The sequence below is a fragment of the Protopterus annectens genome, chromosome 6.part1, assembly GCF_019279795.1.
Source record: "Protopterus annectens isolate FY-2018-M chromosome 6.part1, PAN1.0, whole genome shotgun sequence".
NCBI classification, from domain to species: domain Eukaryota; kingdom Metazoa; phylum Chordata; order Ceratodontiformes; family Protopteridae; genus Protopterus; species Protopterus annectens.
In genome coordinates, this window is record NC_056738.1 from 498,193,247 (window position 1) to 498,220,609 (window position 27,363).

Sequence of the window (27,363 nt, forward strand, 5' to 3'; positions counted from 1 at the left end):
GGCCGCAATAACCTACCAGGATGCCTCCTGAATAGTCTAAAATATGACTTATCCTCACCTCTGGAGTCATTATTTAACTATAATCTTAAAACAGGCTTTGTGTCATATGACTGGAGGACTGGAGCAGTCATCTCCCTTCATAAGGGAAGACCTTCAACGGATCCTGGAAACTACAGACCCATTAGTCTGACATATCTTATTTGCAAAGCCATGGAAAAAATTGCCATGGAAATTACCATAAGGACATAGAAGACCTCCAGACACTGGATCCATCCTGGTTTGGCTTGGTCAAAGGAAGTCATGCTTACTCATCTTGTGAACGTCTTTGAAAAGGTCACTAAGGCAATGGTTGAGGGGAAAATGGTGCATACTGCCTAGATAAATCTGGCTAAGGCATTTGATACAGTACCGCACTCTAGCAGTGTCAGACTTAGGAAACAAGGTATAAACCCCTTTATAACACACTAGAGAGCTAGCTGGCTCACTGATAGGACCCAGGGGGGTAGAATCAGTGAGGCCACCTCCTCCACAAAGAGGCTGGTCACCAGTGTAGTCCCCCAGGACTCTGTGCTAGGCCCACTTCTCCTTGGCATCTACTTCTCAGATCTCAAAGACAATGTCAGAGGCATCTGGCCAACCAAGTTTGCAGATGATTTTAAAACTGGGAGCAGTCATTGAATCTCCCAAGATGAGAACACACTTCAGGAAGGTCTGATATAGACAAACACTTTGTGCCAAAGCCGTGGCTTAAAACTAATTAGCACAAGTAAAACCAGCTGCAAAACACAAACTCAAAAGAGAAAACTTGCAGAGAAAACCAGTTTAATAAAAAGCAAAGCTTTCGGGCGTAACCCTTCTTCAATACTAATACATTCAAACACTAAACTCTAGAAGCTTAAATACAGGTCTAAAATCACATGACCAGCAGCCAAATGAAATCATGTGACAGAAAACAAATTATAAATTAAAGACATATACATATAAATATATTAAAAGATGTGTAGATACACAGTATAAAATATTTACTTTACAATATTTACTTTACAATATTACGTAGCTTAACTAACACAGGTTTTAAACTGACAGTGCTATTTAAACCAGGATAAGTGGTATTACAAGTAGCTGTAATTTTAAAACTTTTTTGGACGATAGGTCAAGCCTCACAGATAGACAGTGTAATAACACCATTACTCAACATGAAATAAGGTACGTCACAACTTTTAATGGTAGGTCAAGTTCAATTAGACAAATTATTAACAGGAACTGGCCCATTCTGATGGCATTGGATGAACTAAAAACTATATTGGGCACCAAGCCACATTTTACATTTAAAAATATGAGGACGATTAAAAGTTTACTCTGTTATAAAGATTTTTATAGACCCTGTTATACACAATTGGCTGCTAAAACTGGTACTTTTCCATGTTTTAACTGTGTTGCCTGTGCTTACATCTTAGGGAATGGTAGTGATATTTTCACTCATCCTGCCAATGGACAAGTATTTAATTTTAAAATTACAGCTACTTGTAATACCACTTTTGTGGTTTATTTGGCTACCTGCATCTCATGCAGTTCATTTTACGTGGGAAAAACAATACGTAAGCTTAAGGAACGTGTTATAGACCATAATTCCGAAATTAGGAGAAATTGTGACAATAATGCACTATGTAAACATATTAAAACTTGTGGTGAAACACATACATTTAAGTTTAGAGTGATTGATGCTCTATGTCCAAATGAAAGAGGTGGTGATGTCAACAACCGCCTTGAGCTCAAAGAATTTGAATGGATATTGAGATTAGCTGCTGACACTTATCCTGGTTTAAATAGCACTGTCAGTTTAAAACCTGTGTTAGTTAAGCTACGTAATATTGTAAAGTAAATATTGTAAAGTAAATATTTTATACTGTGTATCTACACATCTTTTAATATATTTATATGTATATGTCTTTAATTTATAATTTGTTTTCTGTCACATGATTTCATTTGGCTGCTGGTCATGTGATTTTAGACCTGTATTTAAGCTTCTAGAGTTTAGTGTTTGAATGTATTAGTATTGAAGAAGGGTTACGCCCGAAAGCTTTGCTTTTTATTAAACTGGTTTTCTCTGCAAGTTTTCTCGCTTAAAACTAATTACCAAGAAATGCATTTAGTATCTTTTGGGAAGTCTGCCACTCTGACTAACTACATAATCAATAAAACACCCTTAAAAGTTGATTCTCTTGTCAGAAATCTGGGGAACTTATGTAGATAGTAACCTAGCTTTCTACCAACATGTGTCCAAGGTAGTACGAAAATCCTGCTATGTTGCTGAGCTTATAAGCAGGGGCATGTTGTCTAGGTCCAGAGAGGTCATCATACCACTGTACTTGACTCTCATTAGAGCCATCATAGAGTATAATGCACCCTTCAATATGTAGCTTACTAGACAAATGCAGCAACTGGAATGTCAACGAAGGTTCTTTACAGAAAGAATACAGGGAATAAAAACAATGTCCTACACCAATTGCGTCAAAACCTGGTTTCTTTACTCAGTATCGTACAGATGTCTGAGAGGTGATCTTTGCCTGGCAAACAAGGCATCCCCTGTTTTGATGAACCTTTTGCATATCTGCAAAAAAAAAGAGAGAGAAGAAAAACAGCATCAGAACTACTAGATCAAAAGCCTAAATTTTGCTTGCGACATAAATAGGATGTGTTGGAGAGACAGATACCTGTGCAAACACTTCCAAGCAAAGATACTAAACCTTCTGGACTTTGCATACCTTGGAGCCATAATATGTCCTTTCATTTTCCTCTTGTAAATTGCTTTTCCATTGTCTCTTCCCAATCTTTTCTAACCTCATCTGATCAATTCTTATAGGTATCATGCAATATTGCATATAGTCTATAAGAAGAATCGGCTTATCCCATTTAAATCTTGTCCTGTTCCCCTCCCATACAAATTCCTTCAACTCTTTATTAATTATTGCCCACAACGTCTCCTCTGGTTAAGCAGAACCAGATTACCACCTATGGTAATCTGATTTCCAGTCCCTTCCACTCATCTTTGCTATTGTCTGCTGTATAAGCTATTTATGTACTCTTCTCACCCACTGTTTTCCATAGAGCCATGATAATGAGTGCCCGCTCAGCAAATTAGTAGTGCTCTTGAATAAACTTCCTTTACTACTTATCGTCTCCTGCTCATTTTCTTAGAGCTCAGGAAAGCTAGGAGTTCTAGCCTGTGTTCCAGAAGTGTTTCACTTATATCCAGTGTCATCCAGCTGAAGTTAAGTACCTTTGCTAAATCCCACTTGCTTATATTATTTTAATGATTGCTACTGTTTCCTTATTTTATGTGTGCGTTTCACTGTATTTTTGTAAAAAGAATTGCTCTTCCTCTCACTGTTACTGCTGTAAAACTGCAGCTAGTTGGGTGTTGAGTGGCAGTACCTACAGATTTAGTAGATTTAGTGAAATACAGTACTGTGTAAACATTAAAATTAATAGAATTTAGTAATGTTTAGCATAATCCGCCCCAGTACAACACCGTTATTAGTTTGCACCAACAGAGTACTATTAAGAGCCTTCTAACCACAATACATGTAGCTCACCAATCAAAGAACTAGACAGTATGGATATGCAATTTCCTAACTTCTCTGTAGCCAGCTTGTCAGATATGGGCCTCTTGAGACAATGTAGCAATTTGCTCATGTTTACCAACAAAGAAGCAGGCACAGTATGTGAGAGGAGTACTCGCACAATAACACTGGAGGCTAAATTCTTGCATATAAGCGCACATCAGGTTATTGAAACCACACTCACAACAATCCCCTCACATAACACACAACACACACATAGACTAATGTATACTGAGGCACTTACATGCAATCTTCCTAAACAATAAAGATTGCCTAGCCAACCCTTTGTCAGAGCTATACCTTTGCAAGCCCAGAGGCACTCAGAAAAAAAAAAGAAACAACCTCTAGCACTACACATACTGTCACTCTCAGTGGAGCCTTAAACACTAATTCCTTAATGTAAGCAAACACACTTCCCAGGCCTCTTGTCATATGGGACTCCATTGTAAGACATACCGATGCCCCTCTAACCAGGATGAAGAAGGAGAAGATAACTGTTCGGTGCTTATCTGGAGCCAGGACCCATAATATTATGCATGCATTCAAGTCATTATGCCTCAGGTACCAGTATGATTCCATCATAGTTTGTGTAGATGTACCTCCCTGAACTATAAGAAGAGAGACATTATGGAGTTTTCAGACTGTGTCTCAGGCTGGTATGAGCCTAGCATAGAGCAGCATATTACCATCACCAATGACAATACAATAATATGAGCAAAAAATGATTGATTTCAATAACTGGCTGTCTTTCTGTTGTCACACTAGGGGGTTTCAATGTTTTTCAGCTTGGGAGGACATGGTTAAGAGACCACTTTGCATACTTTCCTCTAGGAAGCTCCTTCCCCACATGGGTTTTGATAACAAATATCAAAGATTTCAGAGCCATTGACCTTTCCAGAGCTTCCTATGTTAGTATCATCAGGATCTGATCCCTTGGTAATAGCTATGAACAACCAACTCATTCAACCCTATCTCAGAGCTGGAATCTTGAATCTAGTCCTTTGATACTAGGGCTTTGGTAGCATCTTCATTGCTCACTCATTTGGTACATTTTTCAGTTATGAGGATATCTGTTTTCAAGATGTCAGCTATGTCTTGATTTCACAGCCATCCTGTCTGTTGGCATCTGTGCTTACATCCTTAGAGCCATTGATGTCTACTTTAAAGATTCCAAAAATACGGTACAGGGTGGCACAACAACTCCTCAGCTTGAACAGGTCACAATTTATTCGACAAAGTCCAGTGAAATCCAATAAAAACATTTTATTGGATCTCACTGGACTTTGTCGAATAAATTGTGACCTGTTCAAGCTGAGGAGTCGTTGTGCCGTCCTGTACCGTATTTTTTGAATTACGTTGCTGCTATTCTGAGTTTTTTATCTACTTTAAAGATCAATATAGTGCCAACTTAGAGGTCACTGATACTGAAAAATTTAGAGTCAGCCTTGGAGTTCATCATGAGGATCATCTCCAACCCATCTACACAGGCAGGAATATTCCAATGACTTCAGCTGCAGCAGTTGACACCCTTCAATCTGCAACCTTTTCTTTTCACCATCCTTCCTATGGACAGGGCAAATCTGAAGGTCTTAAATAAATGCACCGTGAGGGTTATTGTGAGTTTCTGGGTCATTTGGAGGAGTCTCTTCCAGAACCACTGCAAAGACGTATGTGCAAGATGAAGTATGTAGACTCTGTCATCCAGAGCACAGACCTCAATGAAGGGGAAGGGTCCCCACAGTCCCATCTAGAGAATGATAAATTTGATGAAATACTCAAATTCATGTAGTAGAGAGGTTCCTGGCCCAAAGACTGCCCCCATCCCCAGATGAGCAGGTTCTTCTTAAGGCCTTCAGGTCTTCATTTCCTACCTTCTGGGTGATCCCTCTTTTTAAACATATAATGGACCTGATGAGAGAGAAGGCATGTTAGGAGCCCAGTGTGATGGAGAGTATTCATTGCAAATAGGATAAAATCCTATACCCACCCAAGGACAGACAATACTGGTGTAGGGAGTCCATTGGTGGATTTCATTATTTTAAATGTCCTATGACTGGCTAGTGGTCCATCATCCCAACAAGCAATCTCAGACCATGGATCTCGTAAGTAAGAGTACTCTTTGGGCACATTTGCCTGTACAGCAATACATTCATTGACTTATACAACACAGTTCCGAAGAAATCTTGCAGAACAGGCATTACACTCTTTGAAGAAGGTTGCCATTTATGACACTCGGAAATAACTCAAGTCTCACGTGGCAACTGTTCTACCATTTCCATCCTCCCCTTGAGGCTGCTGCACAATTCAGCTGATGTGGGCAGGCACTGGCATTACCATGAGGTGCCATGTTTGGCTCCCTTTGTGTGAGTTTGTAGACAGCCTTACGGCATTCATCATTAACTCCTCTTTAGATGGGTTCTCACTATTTAGCCCCAATGTCAAGGACACACCTCTGAAGAGTGAGCAAGAAGGTGAGAGACTGTCTGCTTAGGAGTCTGCTTTGAGATCCCTCAGAGGTCGTTCTGCAGGAATGAGTAAAGTTCCAAAGTGTTATGGTTAAAAAATCCCATTGTCCTTCCTCTGACCTCTCTACAGACAGGGGCAATCATAGCAGAGGAAGTCCCTAAGGTGTTTTCCAAATGCATTACAGTATTCTCAGCTCTTCTGCAACTCGGGGGATTGCACATGTTCCAATATCTGAATGTTTGGCTCCTAGCTGCCCCCAACAAGGGAGTCCTTTCTTTCAGCCTGAGACTTGAATCTGTCTCTAGGCATCATAGTCAACATGGAATAATCTCATTTAGAACCTTCACAAACATTGATCTTCATAAGAAGTCATCTGGACTCAAGAACATGCACTGTCAAGCAACCAGAAAAAATATTTTTTTCATTAAGAGATGCAGTTTTAATCCCTCTAGCCAAACCATTTCCATCAGCTTCCGTATTAAAAGTCTATGGTCTTGTGGCAGCTTCTATACTACTTGTACACTTGTACTTCATGCAAGATTTCACAGAAGAGTTCTACAGTGAACTCTGAGTATGTATTAATCTTGGTTAACAGACTGTATGAACATTCATATTTGTCTGTCTGTTTGCAGAAAACATTCAACATGGTGGATGGAGTTTCCCCTTACTCTTAGCTTAGAGACCCTTATCCTTTTCCCTTTTCATGTCCACAGTCCTCGTAGATGCTTCCTCTCTGAGGGTGAGGAGGTATTTCGAGGGAAGCAGGCCTTCTAGGTCTGCCTTCCACAGGGCATGATTACTCAGACATTTCAGTAGTCTGGTACATTAACAAGTGGGAGGGAGGACCAGGTTTTAGCCCATATGCTGAAAGGTCATAGGGTGTATCAGTTTTCACAGCCATTCCTATGGCATAGCACATAGGGAGATGGATCAATTACTTATTAATCAAGTTCAGTATATTAGTCCTGATGCCTCATAAGTAGTCCCTAAATTCATCAGTAGCACATATGGTATTCCACTAATGGAGCCAACCTTACAGCAATCTGTTTGCATTCTCTACTAAACCAAATGCATCAACTATTTCCGCCTTGGTCCTGTAGAGAGGCAGTTAACCAGAAATGCTTTGTACTGTCAGTGACCACCAAGACTTCTGTATGACTTTTCTCTGTATCCCCTAATCATGAAATTCTTCCAGAAAGCTTATTTGCACAATGCTTCAGAAATCTTTATAATCCCTTTCTAACCAGGTATATTTGGTTCCCCTTGCTGTGGCCTTACCTGAAGAAACATCTTGGCTTCTAGATTAGCATGAAATTCCCTTTCCATCCATCAAGCCCCACACAGACATCCTGTCCCTCAAGTCAACTGCATGGTTTCTTCGGTTCAGAGATCTAACCTGAGATCCAGCCTATTTCAACAGAGTAGTTCAAATTCTTTCAGTGCACAGGAGTCTATATACAAACTCTACAGAATTAAATGGAAGAAGTTTTCAATCTGGGCTTCTCAGCATGGCTTGGATCCATTCTCTGCTCCACTCCCCTTGGTTTTATACTTTCTCTCGTATCTTTTTGATTCCATACCCAGTTGTTTGGCCATTAATGTTAATCTGACTACCATTTCCAAATTTCACAAATGGTTTCCCCCTACTTCCTTGGCAGCTCAGACCCTCTGTAAAGCCTTTCTTAAAAGCACATTTCTTCTACAGTCTCCCATTAAGGATCCTACTCTCAGTGGGACCTAAACATTGTGCTGAAGGTGTTGGCACATTCTCCATTCAATCCAGCCTCTTCCACTAACCTTAAATTTCTTTCCTGGAAAATCTTATTTCTGGTAGCTGTCACTTCTGCTAGAAGGATCTCATAATTATATACCCTGTACCTTTCACCTTTGTATCTGATATTTCACAAAGAAAGGGTGTCACTCAGAACAAATCCAAACTTTGTACCCAAAGTTGCCTCAGATTTTTCTCCAGATCAAACTTTGCACGTTCCAGTCATTTTCCTGATTAGTCCATCTTGGGGGAGTATTTGTTTCAAACCTTGGATGTTTGCAAGTAATCTTCTGTTTACACCAAACTAAAGCAATCAGAGAAGGAAGACCACAAGAGTCAAGTAGGATAAGCAGATTCTTCGAACAGAACATGGTGGATTGGGATTACCCAATTTGAAAGAGTATTTCAGAGCAACACAGTTAAGGCTGCTATACATAGCACAAGCAGAAAACTATAATTCAAAGTGGAAAGGGATGATGATGAAACATTTGGGAAGCTTTTAAAATCAAGGAAAGACTGGGATTTTGGATGAAGACCTTTTAAGGAGAATAACAGCAATCGTACAGAATATTATAATCTGATGTTGTTAATCTTCATTCATTCATTCCTTACTGATGGGTTATGGAACCGAGCCGGCCTCATACCAAGCTCACATCAGCCAAAAACTCTTGAGCCAAGATCCTACCCAGAATGCTCTGCTCCCTCTTACCCCAGATCTCATTTGTGGCATTGCTGCACAGCCGTATCAAGCCACTCTCTCTCAGCTAAGTGAATACATTTTTGAAAGTTTCTATATTGTTAGTGCTTAAGTTTTCAATCAGTTACTATCTCTATCGTAACTTTAAGACTCTCTCCCTATAGTTTTTCTTCCCTTTTATTGCCCTTTTCTTACCTTTGAGGTAATTCATTACCATCGTTGGTAATCCTTCTTTTCTCTCTTCTTACCCTTCTGGGTAGCTTTCATACCTCCTTAGTACTGACGTTCTTCTCCACATCATTATGTCAGAAAAGTAGTGTTGGTTTCAAAAAATGTATGGAGTGCGGCCATAAGTTACCACATTCTGATGGCCATGATTTGTGTGTCTGTTGCATGAATGTCTTCCTCCTTTCAGTGGATCCCTGTGTGGGATTTGTAGAAATTTTTTGACCAGGACTCTCAGTGAAAGAAAGAACAAGTTAATCCTGAAAGGCCTCCTTAAAACTCCTTTCCGTGAAGCTATCTCTGGGTCGGAGGGCTCACCCCCTCCTGCTAAACCCCGTAAGAGGTGTTCTTCTTCTTCCTCATCGAGGTCGCTCACTTCATCTCCCTCTGGAGATCGCAAGGAGTCTACTCACAAAAAGGTAAAAATTTCGAGCCCAGTGCTGCCATCTGTGGCCCTTTCAGCCCCAGCCTTGGCACCGCCCCAGTTGATTCTTGCTCCAGCTATGTCCTCTTTATCGCCACCAGCACTGGAGTACCCAGTGCAGACATGGCTCCAACAGTTTTGTCGCAGCCTTTATTGGCACCGTCTCTGCAGGTACAGTCTCTTTTGGCACCATTGGTGCATACTCCTTCAGCTCCAAGTCTAACGATACTGTCCTCTATGGTGCATACACCTTCGGCACTGACATGCTCTTTGGTGCAGTCTTTTTCAGCACCGTCGTTACCGGTGCAGACACCTTCCTCGATGGCACTGTACTCATTGGTGCAGACATTTACCACACTGCCCTTTACGGTGCAGACACCTTTGACTTCTATGGTACTAGCTTCGTCGGCACAGATAACCTCGACACCATTCTCCTCGGTGCAGACACCCTCGGTTCTGGGCTCTGCATCACACAAACTAGCAAGGACTAAGTATTCTCCTTCCGTGGATCCATTTGTTGGAAGCCAATATAGCCCCTTCCTAGAAAGGCCAGAATCGCCTTCAGGTTTCTCTATGGGGTTGAGCAGGAGCCTATCAGAACAAGATGTGTTCCGGCTTGTCGACCAGTTGCTTGTGGCCAGGAGTCTCTCTCAACCGTCTAAAGCTACGACCCACTAAGCCAAAGTGTCCCTGTCAGACCTGACATGATGGAGTCGACTTCAAAGTTTTTGGAGCTCTTTCTGCTCCTCAGAGCCTCAGCATTGGATGCTCGGCTCTGACCTCCATCGTGTGTAGATTGCCTTTGGGGCAGGAGGAGAGGATGAGTCAGAAGCTTGGCTTCTCAGCTCCATTTTCCTCCTTCTACATGGAGCATTCTGTCTTTGAGGTAATGAAGAGAGTGTTTTCCTGATCTGGCAGGATGGATGGCTCCTACCGCCTTGGATCTTCCCTCTGGATCCCAGATGTCTTTGTGTCTTAAGCCCCATCATTCTACACCACAGGGACAGCCAGCTGAAAGTCTCAGAGCTACCCATCAGGGTTTTACTATTTCTTTTGATAATTCACTGGAGCATCCCACTGAAGAATTCCCTAGGAAGAGTAAGTAGAGGGGCACATGGACTCCCCTCAGGAGTCAGTCACTGAGGATACTGATTTCGATGAAAGAGAAGGGTCCCCGAGATCACCACCTGAAAGAATCTCATTTGGAGACACTCTTGGTCCTCCAATAACCTTTCTCCAGATGAATCCGTATTCCTGGAGGCCTTTGGAGCTGGCCCGTCTACCTCCTGGGTTACTCCACCCAATGATGAGCTCATCAACTTGATTTCTAGGTAGGTGTGGAAGGTGCCTAACTCAGTTTAGACAATTCCCAGTAGACCAGATTGGATACTAGCTCCACCTGTAGGTAGGTAATTTTGGTGTAAAAGAATGGCCTTAGATATTATGGTCATAGTGGTGGCCACAAAGAAGGAACTTGGTGAGCAAAGTTCCTCTGTCCATCCCCCTAACAGGGAGTCTAGGGCATAGGACAGATTTGGGAATCATGCATATGCTTCAGAGACTGTTTCCCTTAGGTCACTGAACTACCTGGCACACTTTACCAGACTACAAAGGGACTTGATAAAGTAACGGTCAAATTACCTTTCTGGGACCACTACTGTTGAGACTCAGACTTCTGTGGCATCAGAGTTAGCTACCCTACAGTCTATTTTGAATTCATCCATGAGGTTTATCTCACATATAGCTGAAGGTGCCTCAAGGGCAGGGGGTTCAGGCATTTCCATTAGGAGACATGCCTGGATACACTTCTGATTTTTTGGAGCCCTTTAAGTCCTTGTTCGTCAATGCCCCCTTTGACGGCAGTTTGTAGTTTGGCTGTAAATTTTAAGACACACTCTCCTGGTCTGAAAAAAGACAGATCCTCTCTGCAATGGGCATATGTTTTTCGACTCCTCAAAGATTCTTCTCTAGGAATCAACAAGACGGTTGAAAATGTGGTTCAGAAAGTCCCAGGGTCCTTTCCAAGATCCACATGGAGATAATTCCCACAGGGGCAGAGGGGAAACTCAAATGGATGACAACACCCACATGGCAGAGGAGGTCCGCAGAACCAGAGGTCCAGAAATTCTTTCTCTGATAGACCTTACCAACTCTCCTGAAATGAAGCCTGATTGTCCCTCTATGGAGTCAGTTGGGGGTCAATTATCCCTGGACCAGAAAGCCTGGCTAGACATCACAAAAGATATGTGGGGGCAGAGGATCATTTCCAGAGGTTATATAATTCCCTTTTCCCTTCCACCTCCATCTGTATGCAAATTTCCCAATATTCCACCCAGTCAGAGGAAAGCAGCAGGACTAGAAATATAAAAGCTGCTAGAAAAAAAGAGGTATTCAAGAGGTCCCACCAGACCAGATAGGATCCAGAGCTTGCTCAAGATTCTTTTTAGTGCCAAAAAAACAGGGAACTTGAGACCAATTTTGGATCTCAGCACCTTGAACAAATCACTTCACCACACAAAGTTTCAGATGGTCATGATTCAGTCCATTCTACCTTCTTTAGGAAAGGACAACTGGATGTGATTGATAGACCTTCAGGATGCATGCTGTCACATAAAAATGAACAGACAATCAAGAAGGTATTTACGCTTCTGGCTGGGAGCCAGTTGCCCTTTGGCCTTACCAAAGCCCACAGGGTGTTCAAATGCATAGCAGTGGTAGCAGCTCACGTGAGACTGCAGGGATTCCGAGTGTTTCCATACTTAGACGACTGGCTGATTACCATCACTGCCAGACATCTACAAACGAGAGCAAGACATCAGGTGCTCCAGACTTGCTCCCATCTGGGGATAACCATGAAGTACAACACATTTCAGTTACAGCTGTCTCACACATTGGAGTTTATAGGAGCAGTTTTAAACATGGTGTCATTGATAGCTTCTCATCTTCTTTCAAGAGTTCAAACTAACAGATTCCAGGTCAGGAAAATAGACAGTACCAAAATTTCAGCCTGGTTGATTCTTCAAGATTTGGGGTCAATGTCAGCAGCCATAATTTTAGTTCCTCTAGCAAGATTTCGTATGAGAATTCTTAAGTGGATGTTGGTATCTCAATAGTCGATTCTTTAGCAATGCATGTCAGCCCAAATAAGAATGACTCGGGCATGCAAAAGATACCTTTGGTGGTGGATTTGATCAGACCAAGTTCTACAAGGCCACTCTTTCATCCTCCCTTAGCCTAGTGCTGTAGTGACTATGGATGCTTCCTAGATTCGGTGGAGGGGAGGCACTTCCTGGGGAAGGCAGTCCAAGGCACATTGTCCCCTGAAAAGGCCAATACGCATATTAATGTCCTGGAAATGAGAATGGTGCTCTTAGCATTGCAGGCTTTCCAAGACTCTCTCCCTTTTGGGACAGTTGGGATTCAGATCGACAACATGTCAGTAGTCTGGTACATCAGAAACAAGGGGGATCCAAATCTTACACTTGTGTTGAGAAGCCCTCAGAGTGTGGCAATGGGTGATCTCTTCCAACTGCTTTCTGATAGCAGCGCACATTCCTGGGAAATCCAACATGATAGTAGAAAAATTGACCGGGTCCATTATACTACTTCACAAGTAGTCATTCAACATGAAAGTGACAGAAGTTATTTTTCATTAGTGGGGTCTGCCTTGCTATGATCCTTTTGCTTCTCTAAACAAGTGCAGCAGCAGCTTTGCCCTGATCCCCCCATGGAGGGAATCACCAAGTGATGCTCTTCTCTACGATTGGCCTGCCAGTCTCCTCTATGTTTACCCAGCAACTCTCCTAATTCCCAAATTTCTGCAGAAAGCTGCCCAGTTTAACAGCAAAGTCAACTTCATTGCACCTTACTGGCCTCAGCAAATTTGGTTCTCCTTCCTGTGGCTTCATCTACTTTACACACCTTGGATTCTGGATCCAATTCCAGACCTCCTGTCTCTCACCAGACAGGCATGATTCATCTGGATTATCTCAGACCTCAAGTTAACAGCATGGTTTCTCCAATTCCATTAATAGCCAGGATAACCCATGCTCTCTCCCCCTGTCTGTCATATACTTTTATTTTCCTGTAAGGCTTCTACAAGAAAACTTTACAAAAGTAAATGGAAAAGATTTGTTTTTTGGGTACATCAGAAACCCACTGACCTCTTTTTATCTCCCGTACAAAGTGTTCGAGTTTTTGGCAATGATTTTTAATGAGGGAGCTAGGTTCGGTGCCAGGCTGGCAACTCGACACAGTAAAAACTCCACTGCCAATCAATCTGCAGACCAGTGATCCTCCGTGACAACCCCTAACAGGAGAAGCCGAAAGACATTTGAGCTAGCTCCACAACAATTAGAGTTCAATTAGCAGCAATCTCCAGCTTTCATATTGGGTTTGAGAATTCTTCCTTGGCTTCATGTAAGCTTTGTAAAACTTTTCTGAAAGGCAGTCTCCTACTGAGCCCTCCCTATAAAGATCCTACTCCACCATTGGACTTATATCTGTTACTGTGGGCCTTAAATCATTCCCCATTTGAACCAGCAGCAAAATGTGATCTTAAATTTCTGACCTGGAAAACTATTTTTCTAGTGGCCATTACCTCCACTAGAAAAATTTCAGAACTTCAAGCATTGTCCTCTAAAGCTCCCTACTTGATTTTTCATAAGGATAGAGTGTCACTACATACCAACCCTTCTTTCCTTCCTAAGGTGGTATCAGAATCCAATATTAACCAGTCCATTAATCTGCCAGTCTTCTTTCCTAAATTTGCAAATGAAGGTGAGTATATGTTGCACTTATTGGATGTTCATAGACAAATATGTTTTTACTTAATTAGAACAAAAGAAATTAGGAAGACAGAACAATTATTTGCTTACTTTGCAGATTGTAAATTTGGCAAATCAGATACAAAGGTAACTTTAGCCAGATGGCTGACGGATTGCATACCATTTATCTAAAACAAATTGGGTCTATCCTTACCAAGACCTTTATGAAAACATTCAACTATCCATGGCAATGTCTTCAGTGTTTCTCTCTAGAGTTTCCATGGATGACATGTGCGGCTGCAACTTGGGCCAATCCTACCTTAATTACTCATTACAAATTGGATTTGGTCTCGAGGGGAAGAGCAGCCTTTGGTTCAACTGTACTCAGGAATATCCTTCCTTAGAGTCCAGCCAGGAATTTAACAGCCACGGTGGTGCAGCGGTAGCATTGTTGCCTCACAGCAAGAGGTTCTCCCGTTCGATTCTCGGCTAGAGTGCAGGGAGTGCCTTCTGTGTGGAGTCTGCATGTCCTCCCCGTGGTTGGGTGGCGTTTGAAAGACATGCGTAAATGGGCATGCTTTCATTGAAGGTTGGACGTCGAGCTGGCACCTCGGCATTCGTGAAAATCTACTGCCAATCATTAGCGGACCGGAGTTCCGCTGTGGCGACCCCTAACCGGGAAAAGCCAAAAATACAAACAACAAGAGTCCAGCCAGGAATTTAGGTAGCTGGAGACTCTGTCACAGTTGAGGAAAGAATGAAAATTGACAACATCAGATAAAGAAATTATGTACTTAATATAATGTTCCATCTTTGTTGTTCATTTTTTTTCCCTCAAATTTCCACCCACCAACCCCCAATCTTTTTCACAGATGTGATATAATTTCTTCTGTAACGAATATATATATATATATATATATATATATATATATATATATATATATATATATTAGTACATCTTACTTTTGGTAAAAGAGCAAACAAGATCTGGGGTATGTTAGGGGTTGATGCATTATGGGTAACGGAGGCGCCCAAGAGTTTTTTGATGGGCACAAGCTAAAGTAACAGTCGAGTTGAATCCAAACCAAACAGCTTTGGACAAGTGAAAATGGACAACACAGATGGAATGTTATGGTAAGTACATAACTTCTTTTTTGTTATCATGTAATATGTTGAATTAGGAACTGCAGTAACAGGATGAACTACATTTCTAAGCCCAGTTTGTATTTTTGCATGGATATTGTTTCTTATCTTCATGACTACAGATTGCTTCATCTGTTTTTTTTTTTTTTGTAAAGGTCTGTTTTTTACAGACATACTATGCCTTTATAAGAGTAATCATACTGTCTGAGTCTGGTAGCCCTTGCAGTTCCTTGCCGTCAATTAAGACATTGCACTTAATTTTGCAATAGCACAGTAGCAGAAAGCAGACTCAGCTGTTCGGACAGACAGTTTATTTTATTCCATAACCTCAGTATTATTAGTAACATCCTTTTCACTAGTTATAGTATTCACAGGCAGAACAGATTATTATTAGTAGAATATGATCTAGCTATGTGACCCCTTTTTGGACATTTAAAACAGAGTATACCTACATTTGATGCTTTGCTTATTTTCAAAAGATGACACATTTGACCTTACAATAGACTGTTTATTATGCAATGAATTTGAAACTGTTTTTAAAACTAATCTCTCTCCACCAGTACAACTGTTTTTTTTTATCCTTCTTAAAGCCAGTTTGAATTATCCACTTTTTTAAAGTAGAAGGAAAAGCTGTTTTAAACTTATATTAATGAGTATAATTTATATCTTTTTTACTTTTAGTTTGTTCACACTCAGGCTCTAACCATAATTTAAGTACATGCTTTAAATGGCGTAATCGAAATCTTACCCTTTTGTTAGGAGAAAATTTCTAGCTATAAGATGTTTGAACCTATCTCAAGGGATAACACCATCTCAAGCCAACAGTACATTTTTGACCTTTTGATATACAGTACCAGTCCATTCCATGTCCACGAAGGCCTTAAAGGTTCTTCAGCTAACTAGGCTGACAGAATTCTAGCCTATTTACACTGGGCTTATCCCTTCTAGTGGGTGTACAATTTCAAGGCCATGAGACATGCCATGGAGGTCTTTCTCCCCAGTCATTTGCTTGATAGGTGGAATTGCCTTTGGCTTCTCCACTGTCTTGGTAATTACCTCCATCCCCTTGGCTGCTGAAGCAATAGTATGAAGTAGTGTCCCTAGGTCTATTTGAGTTACAGATGACTGAATTACACTTTTCCAAATATTCAGTCCCAAAAATTTTAACTCAAAAATGAAAAAAAAAAAAAATTTTGCAAAGGCAAGCCCTCCTGCATCCATGCACCCCCTAACTTCACAGTTGCACTACAGTGGACAAAAAAGGAAAAGGGACACTGCCATGTTGACTCACACAATCCAACTTACTGTGGTAATGCATACTGTGACAGTCAAAATTCAGTCTATAGCTGCTTGATTGCACATGCCTCAGCTGAATTGTAGGAATACCATCTGAAGCAGTTGTTCCAAAATCATCATCTTGGCACCGGAACAAATAGATATACTCAAAAAATCTTCCGGACCACCCAGCAGGACTGCTGTTCCTTCCAGCTGGGAAAAAATTTGCTCAGTTAATGGTCTTTTAAGCAGCAAAAGTATAACTCAAGATTATTTCAGGCATGGAAAAACACTGCCAATTATGCCCACCAATACCGTATGAAAAAAATGTAGCAAAGACCAGTAGTTCATAAAACAACAGTTTTATTAAACAAAAGTAATGGTGAGGACTCTTCCCAAAAATAGTATACTTATTTTGTTAAAGTAAAAAAATAAAATAATCCTGTCTCTCATGTGTCTACCTTAAAAGAACATCACTATTTGCAATATTTTATCTGCAGCAGTACCAGAACTGAAGCATATTTGTAGATAGTTGACTAAGTGAATGCTGAACAACATTTGTGCTCCCGATTTGTATATAATTTGTTACCCTACTGTTGTGCTTTATTTTAACTGTGTACATTACCTTTAAATAAAATGTAAGAATATAACTTCAGTCCACTTTTGTGTACATACAATACAGAACACTGCAGTGGTTATGTACTTGAAATGTTATTCATTTTGTAGAGTTCACTATATAATGTTTTGCATGCTGAACAGCTTTGATATTCACAGCATCCTATCATTTTCTTTTGTTAAAAATGATTTGTCTGCCATTCTTTGTCAGACTACCAATACATTGCAAGCATATGAAATATAAAACAACAGTCATTTGGTATATTTGCGTGATTAATAACACACCGTTTATGGTATGAATGCATTTGCTTTAGTTTTTAAGTTACTTGACTTTGAAGATGTTCTTGCAGTAAAATTTGAATAATTTTGCAGAACTTGATGAGGTTGGTAAAGTATATGCAAATTTCTGATGAGATTCAAAACTCTAATGATGGTGGGAGACTAGAGATAAACAAAAGATGTAGTTAGTATATATAGTAAGGGGGTGTGGGGGGCACGGCCCTCCACCTATTTTATACATTTTAAACCATATACATGGATACTTGCAACTCCAATGAATAACTCTTTTTAGAAGACAATATATAACCAAACTATGTGGGTGGCTAGGCCACCCACACCCCCCAATGTGGGAGACTGTGCCCCCACACCCCTCCCTTACTATATATATAGTAACTCCAGGATCACACTACAATGGGGAAATGGGCATATACCTTTCAACAAAATGAGTTTCAGTGAAGTGAGCTTTCAGTCAAGTGTGCTCATTCAAATGAGTTTCAGTGAAATGAGCTTTCAGTGAAGTGAAGTAGACCCTATTATATATATATATATATATATATATATATATATATGTTGTGTCTTTCGGCTTTTCCCGGTTAGGGGTTGCCACAGCGGAACTCCCGTCTGCTAAATATATATATATATATATATATATATATATATATATATATATATATATTATACACACACGTGTGTGTTGTATATATGCATATGCACACACATACACGTGCATGTTTGCACACATGTACACATACACACACACACACATACACATATATGGATCTACTGAAATTAATCTAGACTTCAGTAGATCAAAACTAAAAACATTAACTAGAAAAGGTTGAAAAAAAAGATCAACACTCTAATGCACTTGCTCTGAGACACAGTCTCAGACCATGCCAAACAAAACCTCATTTTTTTGTAAGGGGCAAGCCCCTCTGTACCCCCTCCCCACTAATTATATATTCTAACTTCAAGATTGCACAGTCCCCGGAATAAGGGCATATTCCCTAACCCTGGTGACTGTCGATCTCTTACACATGTTGACCAAATATTGTCAACAAAACTGATGTCATTTGAGAGTTTGATTATAAAAACACTTTTATATGAATCTGTGTGTGCATGTATATATGTATATAATTATAAATAAATATATATATATATATATATATATGTATGCATACATACATACATATGTATTATTAAAATAGAGAGAGTTCCATCCATATAGCTTGATTAATACACTGAGCATTAATATTAAGGGAAACTATGCATAGAGCTACACTGAGAATTTTAGCAGCTGTGACTTTCAGATTCAAGTGAGCAAATACTTTAATATGCAGAACATTGACATTTATATACCACATAAGATTAGAAATATATGTCTCAAATCGGGTAAGAAGAACCATGTTTTATGAAGCCATATTGAAGAGCTATAATAATTATAATCAAAACTGCAATTGCTGTTGCATGTGTGAATGCATGACACACGCTAACTGATTACCACCCTGTTACTTGGACCAGTGCATAGTTACCCTTTTTGTTTTTTTAAAGAAATCTAGAGGTGGAATCCAGAAACAACAAATTTGCACCCCTAATTAATGAAACTTTTATGTATCAGTGTCCAAAGTTGGATTGCCCTTTTGATGTGCATCTATGATATAGTGCATGCCTGCTTGCTTCAGTTGTGTGCTCTGTGCCCTGTCCTGTCTTATATATTCCTAAATTACTATTATTTATACATCATTTGATGAAAATGGTCCTGTCCCAGTTTTGTAAAAAATATGTACATTGCTTGTTATAATATTTGCGAGTCTGAAGCATGACATCCACAGCTCTTAAAGGCTTTGAGCTAAAGTTTATCTGTGTTGATCCAGTCTGTACACAGTAGTAGTTGGACTGGCCACTCCAGGCACCTTCTCTTGGCAACTCTCAAAATAACCTGCAAAATTGAGTTCCTCCTTTCTTCCCATAATGCACTGCATTGAGTCACCAGATCTTGTTGCCACTTTTTTACCTAACAACAATCTTCAGGTGTTTTAGCATATGAGTGTTTAAAACTTTTTTTTTATTAATTTTGTATCAGATAATTATTTTTCTTCAGAGAAAATCATATCTAGCATAGCTTATTGATATTTTTACAGTGTTCTTACAATTACAAATATATATGTTTGTGTGTGTTGTGTATATATATATATATATATATATATATATATATATATATATATAAAAGTATATATGTGTGTGTGTGTGTATGTATATATATATATATATATATATATGTATATATATATATATATATATATGTATATATATATATCTATATATATATATCTATATATATATATATATATATATATATTTTTTTTTTTTTTTTTTTTTTTTTTTTTCACCTAGGCTGCCGCTCCTTTATGTCCTATATGTTGTACTTCCTTTCATATGATTTTTATTTCAACTAGCATTTCTGAATAATGTAGCTAATTACTGGTGATAATATTGTACCAAAGATCCTTTTGGTTTTGTTTTCATAACTGCTAAAGTGTTTATTGGTGTTGCTCACTGTGTAGTGCTTTTATGCACCGAGTTTTCTTCTGATTTGCCTTACATTGAGGTTATCTGTGTCATTTTCCTGCTTGTTTATTTTGGGTGCTTTTTTTGTTTACCAGAAAGGATAGGGACAAGATCTCTGGCTTTTCAAAGTGTAAAAATGTGGACACAAAATTCTTCTGTAGAACCCACATGGCTTGTGTAAGGTTTGCTTGGGGCTTGAACCTGCTGACTGAAACAGTTGTGTAAAAAAAAAAAAAAAAAAAAAAAAACTGGTACAAGGGCTTTTTAAAACTGAGGAAACAAGTCAATTCTGAAGTGCCCCATCAAAGATGAGTCCCCTAGCCCTGAGAATAAAAAAAAAAAAACAGCAAGAGAAGGATAGAATAGGGTAGGGAGAACATTTCTGAAAATCCCTTTGTCAGATTAGATCCCTGGAGTAGAAGCTTCATCTAGAGTAGAACTATATCTTTTGCTTAGGCAGAGCCTTCTGGGACACAGTCTATACTTCCAGTTACAATCCAGTCAGGATTAATTAGGCCTAATCATTCGGGGACATCTGACTTAGCTCTGAAGACAAGATTGGGTGGCTTCTCCTTAAAGCATGAGTTATCTAAATTCTTATATTCAAGACGTGCTTCTGCTCTGTTCATTAGCTACTCCAAGTCCATGAATAGCCATTCCGCTCATTAAACTGGGAGAAGATGATGATAACCTTTCTTAAGGTCCAGGTGGAGCTTAGTGTCTTTTTGGCCCCATCTGTTCCTAAGGTGGTTAGAGATGAAACCTTGCTCCCCATCGCATTGATTCCTACCCCATACCCTGTTTTGGCACCAGGAGTATCTGGGTTATCTGTTGAGTATATGTTATTACCTTTAGTCACCAACTATGAATTTTTCCATGGTGTTGATCTCATACCAGGCCCATGATTATTGGTACCAGTGCTTTGATGCTGAGATTTACCCTGATGGCCTTAGGGTCATTCACTGTCTCAAAGCAATTGGCATTCAACTTCTCAATATGGAAACCTAGCACCTCCGTGTTTGCTTCAAGCCTGGTACTAAGGGCTGTTGATACTGTGGCCTCATCATCCACCATGGTATCGACTCAAGTTATAGCCCCAACACCCTAAGCACTAATATTTTCAGAGGCGACTAGCATTGAGACAAAAGACATTGTCCAAAGAAAACCATCAGGTTCACAGCTCTGGAGCAGGCACCTACCACTGAGGCCCTACCCATGCAGACCAGGCAGTTTGGCTGGTTAAACCGTTCAGTTTTCTCTCTCCATGGCCATGGATTGGAAGATCTGTTGAGTCCCAGGAAATCTGGGAAGGATCCCCCCCCCCCCAGCATTTCTAGGCAGAGGAATTGTAGGAATCTTAGGAATTTCAAAGCTGCTGAGTCTTGCAGCCATTAAGCTTTGATAGTTCCCACCCTAGATTTTACCTCTCCTTTCAAAGCAGGCTAAACCAGTCAAGCCCAGAGTGAATTTATGAATGCCCATTCAATTATCAAGGTCTAATTTGAAGGAAAGTAGTGTATCATACTGTTTTATCTGCAGGGGAAGTCTGTTGCAGAGGTGAGGGAGACTTGGAGCAATAGCATCTTTCTCTCTCTCACCTTGTTTTATTGATCTGAAGCAAGTTTAGATCCTTTGTTCCGGTATTTGGGGGACTGTTTGATTTGTGATGATACAAGTGTCCTTGACTACTGGGTCTGCAACTGCTCAGAAGGAAAGGCATAGGTCTCCTCTGAGGAGCTATAAGACAAACAAAATAGGGACAGTGCTTCTAGTCTTTTCTGATGGCTTAGGGATTTTAAGCCCGTGATCCTTTTTCTTAGGAACCTCTGGTGTCTTTCCAACTATTTGATAGGTCTGGTGAGGTATAGCCACCATAGTAGGCATTGTATTCTATAACTGGTCTGATCAGTGTTTAATACAATGGGACAATAACATATTTAGAGTTGGATGACTTTCTGGATATTATTCTTAATACTATTATGAATTACATAGACTGGGAACTGCTGTATATTACAACAGATCCCAACCATGTTCTTGATTTTTTTCATATCCACTCTATCTGCTATTCAAGATAGCATCTTCCCTAGTACAAGAAGGAGGCTTAGGGGCCATTTATAACCTTGACAAAACAATAGTATTATAAATATGATAAAAATGGGGCAAAGCATGGAAGCAAAACCCTGTAGTTGAACTTTTTCACCACACCTTCCAGAAACTTGGAAAATAAACTAAAATTACCACTAATAAAGCAAAAGCCATTTACTTAAGGGAAAAAACAGTTTGCCACAGCTAGTAAACCCAATCTGTTCTGGAAAGAAATTAAATACATAATCGGAAGTATAACAAATCCTTCACTTATAACTTCAACTACATCAAATGTCTAGTTCATTTCACACCGAGGATTTCAAAATCTTTCTAACCTCCTTAATTCACATTACTCTTAACCAATTTCATTACACTTCACATAAAGATAGACCAGGCATCCAGAAGGTATCTTTGCTTCCAGGTCAAAGCCAATCATTTACAGTTTCAGACCATTCTGTTTGGTCTCACCATAGCACCCTCTGCTGTTCACCAAATGTATGACACCAGTTGCTGCCCACATGTGACTCCTAGCAATATTAACTTTCCCATATTACCACGATTTGCTCCAGAGAACCACATCTATGGAGCACTTTATCATGGCAAAGCAGTACTTGCTCCACATCTGTCTGTCTTTGGATTTAGCCATACTGATGGTAATCCTCAATCTACAACCTTCCCAGGATCTGGTTTTTATTATTTGCCAGAATGACCCCTGAAATCAACTAGCAAGCTTGCCTCACGAAAGAATATCAGCTATTGTAAAAGAGGCCTCATTTCTGCTCTATTGGGACAGATCATCTGCAGCCTGCACCATAAAGATACTATATTTAATGGCTGCTTGAAATGGTTCCTCATGCCAGGTCAACATGAGAATATTGCAGTAGATGCTTTGGATCCAAGTGGGATCAATCCTATCAACCAGTATTCATAGGTTCATAAGTATATACTAGGCTAACAACAACCAGGGCTTTTATAAGCCTAGCCAAGCAACCCAACCCAGTTGTGTTCTATGCATCATGGACGTTTATTAGCACAGGGTATGTTGGTTATGAAGTTTCTAGAGGTTATGTGGGGATATGTTAGTTTGAGCATTACTATCTGCCTTTGTCTGTCAGAGATATGGGGCCAGACCTGGGATACATTTACAATTTCCCATCCACTGATCAAGGTTACACTTAAATAGTAAAAGAATGATTGCTCCTGGTGGGACTTAAACACACAATCCCTAGCTCCAGAGGCTGATGCTTCCTTCATTAGGCTACTGGGCCTTTTCAAAATTATATGTAAACTGGATTCGAACCATGTATCAGCTGCCCTTTTTCTCTAAACTCACTGGACTTGCACCTTGTGCCACAGATAAATCACATGATCAGATTGTGATGGGCTGTCTAGAAAAGTCTACAGTGGTGGACCCACCCACAAAATTTGACAACTGATTCTCCATTTACTAAGACAATTCCCAAGGTAATGGTAACCACGGACAAACAGGAAGGTACAAGGTTCATGGACTACAGAAGAGGCATCCTTGCACATCAGTGTTTTTGAGATAAGGATAGTCCTCCTAGCATTGCAGGCACTTTAGGATGTGCTTACTTGGTTTACAATTACAATGCAGTTTAGACAACATGACAGTAGTATGGTAAATGAACAAGCAATCTTATCCATTGTGCACAGAATCAATAGCAGCATGGGAATGAACTTTGGCTTTGCAACACTTTCTAGTAGCAATGCACATACCGGGATGTCCAATATGATAGCAGACAAACTGAGCAGACAGATTCTGCTTCCTCTTGAATGGTCTCTCAAGACCAAAGTGCCATGCATTACATTCAAGAAATGGGGACAACCTTGTTGCAATCTTTTTGTTTTGCCATTCAACACCAAGTGCCCCTAATTGTTTGGCATAGTTCCTCCAGAACGATAAACACCAAGAGATGCATTCTCCCTGGATTGGCCCCTAGGTCTCCTTTACACCTACCCACAACTTTCCTTAATTCCAAGACTGTTACAGAAAGCCAAAGCATGCAAGGCCAAGCTCATTCTTATAGTACCTTTCTGGTCTTGATGGACTTAGTTTCCCCTTGCTGTGGCCCCACTCTAGTAACTCATACATCCGGAGTGCCTCAGGCTAACCACTTGGTTTCTCCACTTCCAATAATGGCCAGAAATTCTTCTGTGAGGAGTTTGTTACCATCACTAGGGGGTGCCAAAGACACCAGCACTGCTCTTCCAGTGTCTAGACAGAGACCAGAGAAGTATAATGTTTCAGTAAGTACACAAGTTACGTATTTATGCATTACACTAGATTTCATCAGTAGCATTCAAATCCAGTATTGATAACCTTCCAAGAAAAGCAATGTTTGAAATCAAGTTATGCTACAAGATTCTCTTGCTTTTATCCACTATAGCAAGATTGCCCATAGCCAAAAATGTGTTAGTCCCCAAATTAGAATGTGAGCTGCCACTGCTTATCATGCAACCGTCATATAACACCTGAGGAATACAGACAGTAGAAAAAGCAGTTTTCAGATCTGCACTTCTATCTGACTTCCACACCCAATATTATAACCTGTGGTTCACTACCACAGAAAGAGAGCTACGTTTCTGCTGGGCTCCCTTCTTTTCACTATACTTAGGAATTGCTTATGCCCCCCCCCAAAAAAAAATCACCATTAAAAGAACAATTATACTCCTTGAAAAGCTTTCAGTATAACAGTATGACCCTCTCATGTCCACGCTACAAAATTACTATGGGAGAAAGAGCGTTCTGTCATATGGGTCCCTCCATATGGAACCAGTTTTCGGTTGAAGTCAGATCATTATCAACACTAACAGACTTAAAAAAAATTACAAAAGCATTTTAATCAAGAGTCCAGGTGCAAATGTTTTATAGATAATGGCTAACTACATACCACTTAAGCCAACATTTTATAAAGACTAACTTCAACATGCTGTGCTAACCCACATCATTTACTGAAAAGCTTTCATGCTCATGAATATACAGTTCTTTCATACTTTATTTGCAAAGAAATCATTAACACTTTATTTGTATAAACATAAACTTTATTTATGCTTATGTATATTTGTAGAATAACAGCCTATATACTTAAAGCCTGTATCTCTACTGATATAACTTACTGTACTGAGTCCAGGTCATGGCTGAAAAGCGTCAGTAGACCAGCCCATTCACCCAGTCAGCTAATAGTAACTAAATATTCCATTAGCGATATACTGTGCCAAGTAGAAAGATTTCCTGACAGAAGTTGCTACCTGGTAAAATTGAATTATCAAGCTAGGTTCTCAGGTTTCTAACCACATAATAGAACTGGGATGTTGTCAGTGTTATATGCTGACATGATAGTTTGACATATGTGACAATATTGCATTTTGTAACACTTAATTTAAGCCCATTTTCAAAACATCAGGCACTTATAAGTGTATGTTCTGGCTGGAGAGATTCTGTGTCTGTGGGGGATTTGACAATGACTCATAGATGCTCATCATTCCCACTGCTGCAGTAGCTTTTAAGCTGTATGGTATGTGCCCTGCCCAAGACACAGCAACCTGCCAGCTTTCAAAAGCTCTGGCTGACTTCCACACCTTCACCCTGACTGTTGATTGGACAGCCCCATGGAGGGAAATCAGCAGTTAGAGCTTAGCTTTCTTCAGCACTTTCTTGACACTTTGTAAAGAAGCAACTCAGAGGCTTCACAGGAGCAACAGCTGGCTTTCAGCTTTGTTTCAGGGTGGATAAGTCTCCAGTGGGGAACTCTTCCACAGAGGTTTATTTCCCTTTAAGAAAAAAAATATATATTTTTAAATAGAGCTTGAAGCAGTATTTCCCATTTAAGAAACCTTGTATTCTTTCAAATATTGGAAGTTTCCTCTCAGAGGCCTGTATTTTTAGTTCTGAGTTATTTATGGGCAACTTTTCTGAGAAAATGTACTGCTTATATAAACACTTAAGTTAGTGTCAGGAAGTGTTTTATACAGGCAGGAATTATTACAGTGTATGTTAGTACTTGCGTACACTTTGTGTCGACATACCTGCCATTTTTTCTGTCAGACTAACTTTTTTTTTTTTTTTTTTTGGTTAAGGGTTTTCTGACAGGATTTTAGTATACTGCTTATGCATTCCTGTGATAGGTGACTTTGTATGTGAGTGTTAAGTGTAAGTGTGCTGCGTGTGAATACTTTTTGACAATATACCTTTTGACCAACTCATTCCAGTAACGCGGACTACCTTTGAGACATCCTTCATTACAGTAGAGATACTTAACCATTCCAGTTGTTCTCCCGCATGTACCCAGAAAGAAAAAACAATTTACCAACATTGTGAGTGCAGTCAATGCCTCAGACAATAGTGGGAGAATCTGCACTGCCAGTTGTCATTCCACAGACCACTCATTCACCTCTCTTGCTTCCTCTGGTATAGTTCTTTCTGCCTCCATGAACCAGGGGTCAACCATATCCTCTTCAGCTGTTTCAGTGTCCTATCAGGGCATCAGAGAATTGGAAGTTGTGTACTTACTATAACTTGGCATCTCTGTTGCATTCTTCCTCACTGATGGGTCCTAGGATCTGATATCGGATCTGATTCGGCTACTTTTTAAGACTGTGATCCAAGTCTCGAGCTCCTCCCTCTCCCATAATACCTCACAACTGCCCTAACTCTTCAGATAAAGTTTGCTGCTCTATAAACAGTTTATCACAGAAACTTATATTCATGTATACACACTTAAGTAGTAATACAATGGAAAGAGGCCACAAACGAGCTCAAACCAGGAACCTTTGCGTTCCTAATTCCTCTAGATCTCTCTAAGCAGATTAGGCTGGGGGTGGAAGGGTGGGACTTGTGGGACGTGAGGAAGAATGAAGTTGGACAACACAAATGCCAAGTTATGGTAAGTACATAACTTCAAAATATGATGTTGTCCATTTCATTCTTCCTCAATGATGGGTCAGTGTCCCCAGCTACGTAACTCCTTGGGTGGCCCTTATGGAAAGATATGTCAAAGCACCGTGGAGCCAAAGGATGCTCTACTCCTGGATACAGTGTCTAACTTATAGTGAGACACAAATGTATGAAGTTTGGACCAAGTTGCTGCAGCACAAATTTCATCAATAGAAGTTCTCGAAGAAAAGGCAGATGAAGTGGACATAGACCTAGTTGAGTGTGCTTTTGGAGGGTGAGGTAGTTGCATACCTTTTAATGAGTAAATGGTAGAGATGCAATCAGTAATCCATTTTGACAGAGTGATCTTTGACACTGCCTGGCCTAAACGATTGGATGAAAAGGATATGAATAGTTGTTCAGATCTTCAATGTTTCTTTATCCTGTGCAGACAGAAACTCAATTGGCTATGAACATCCAGAAGATGTAACATGTATTTGCCTTTGTTGGAATGGTTTGGGGAAATAAGCTA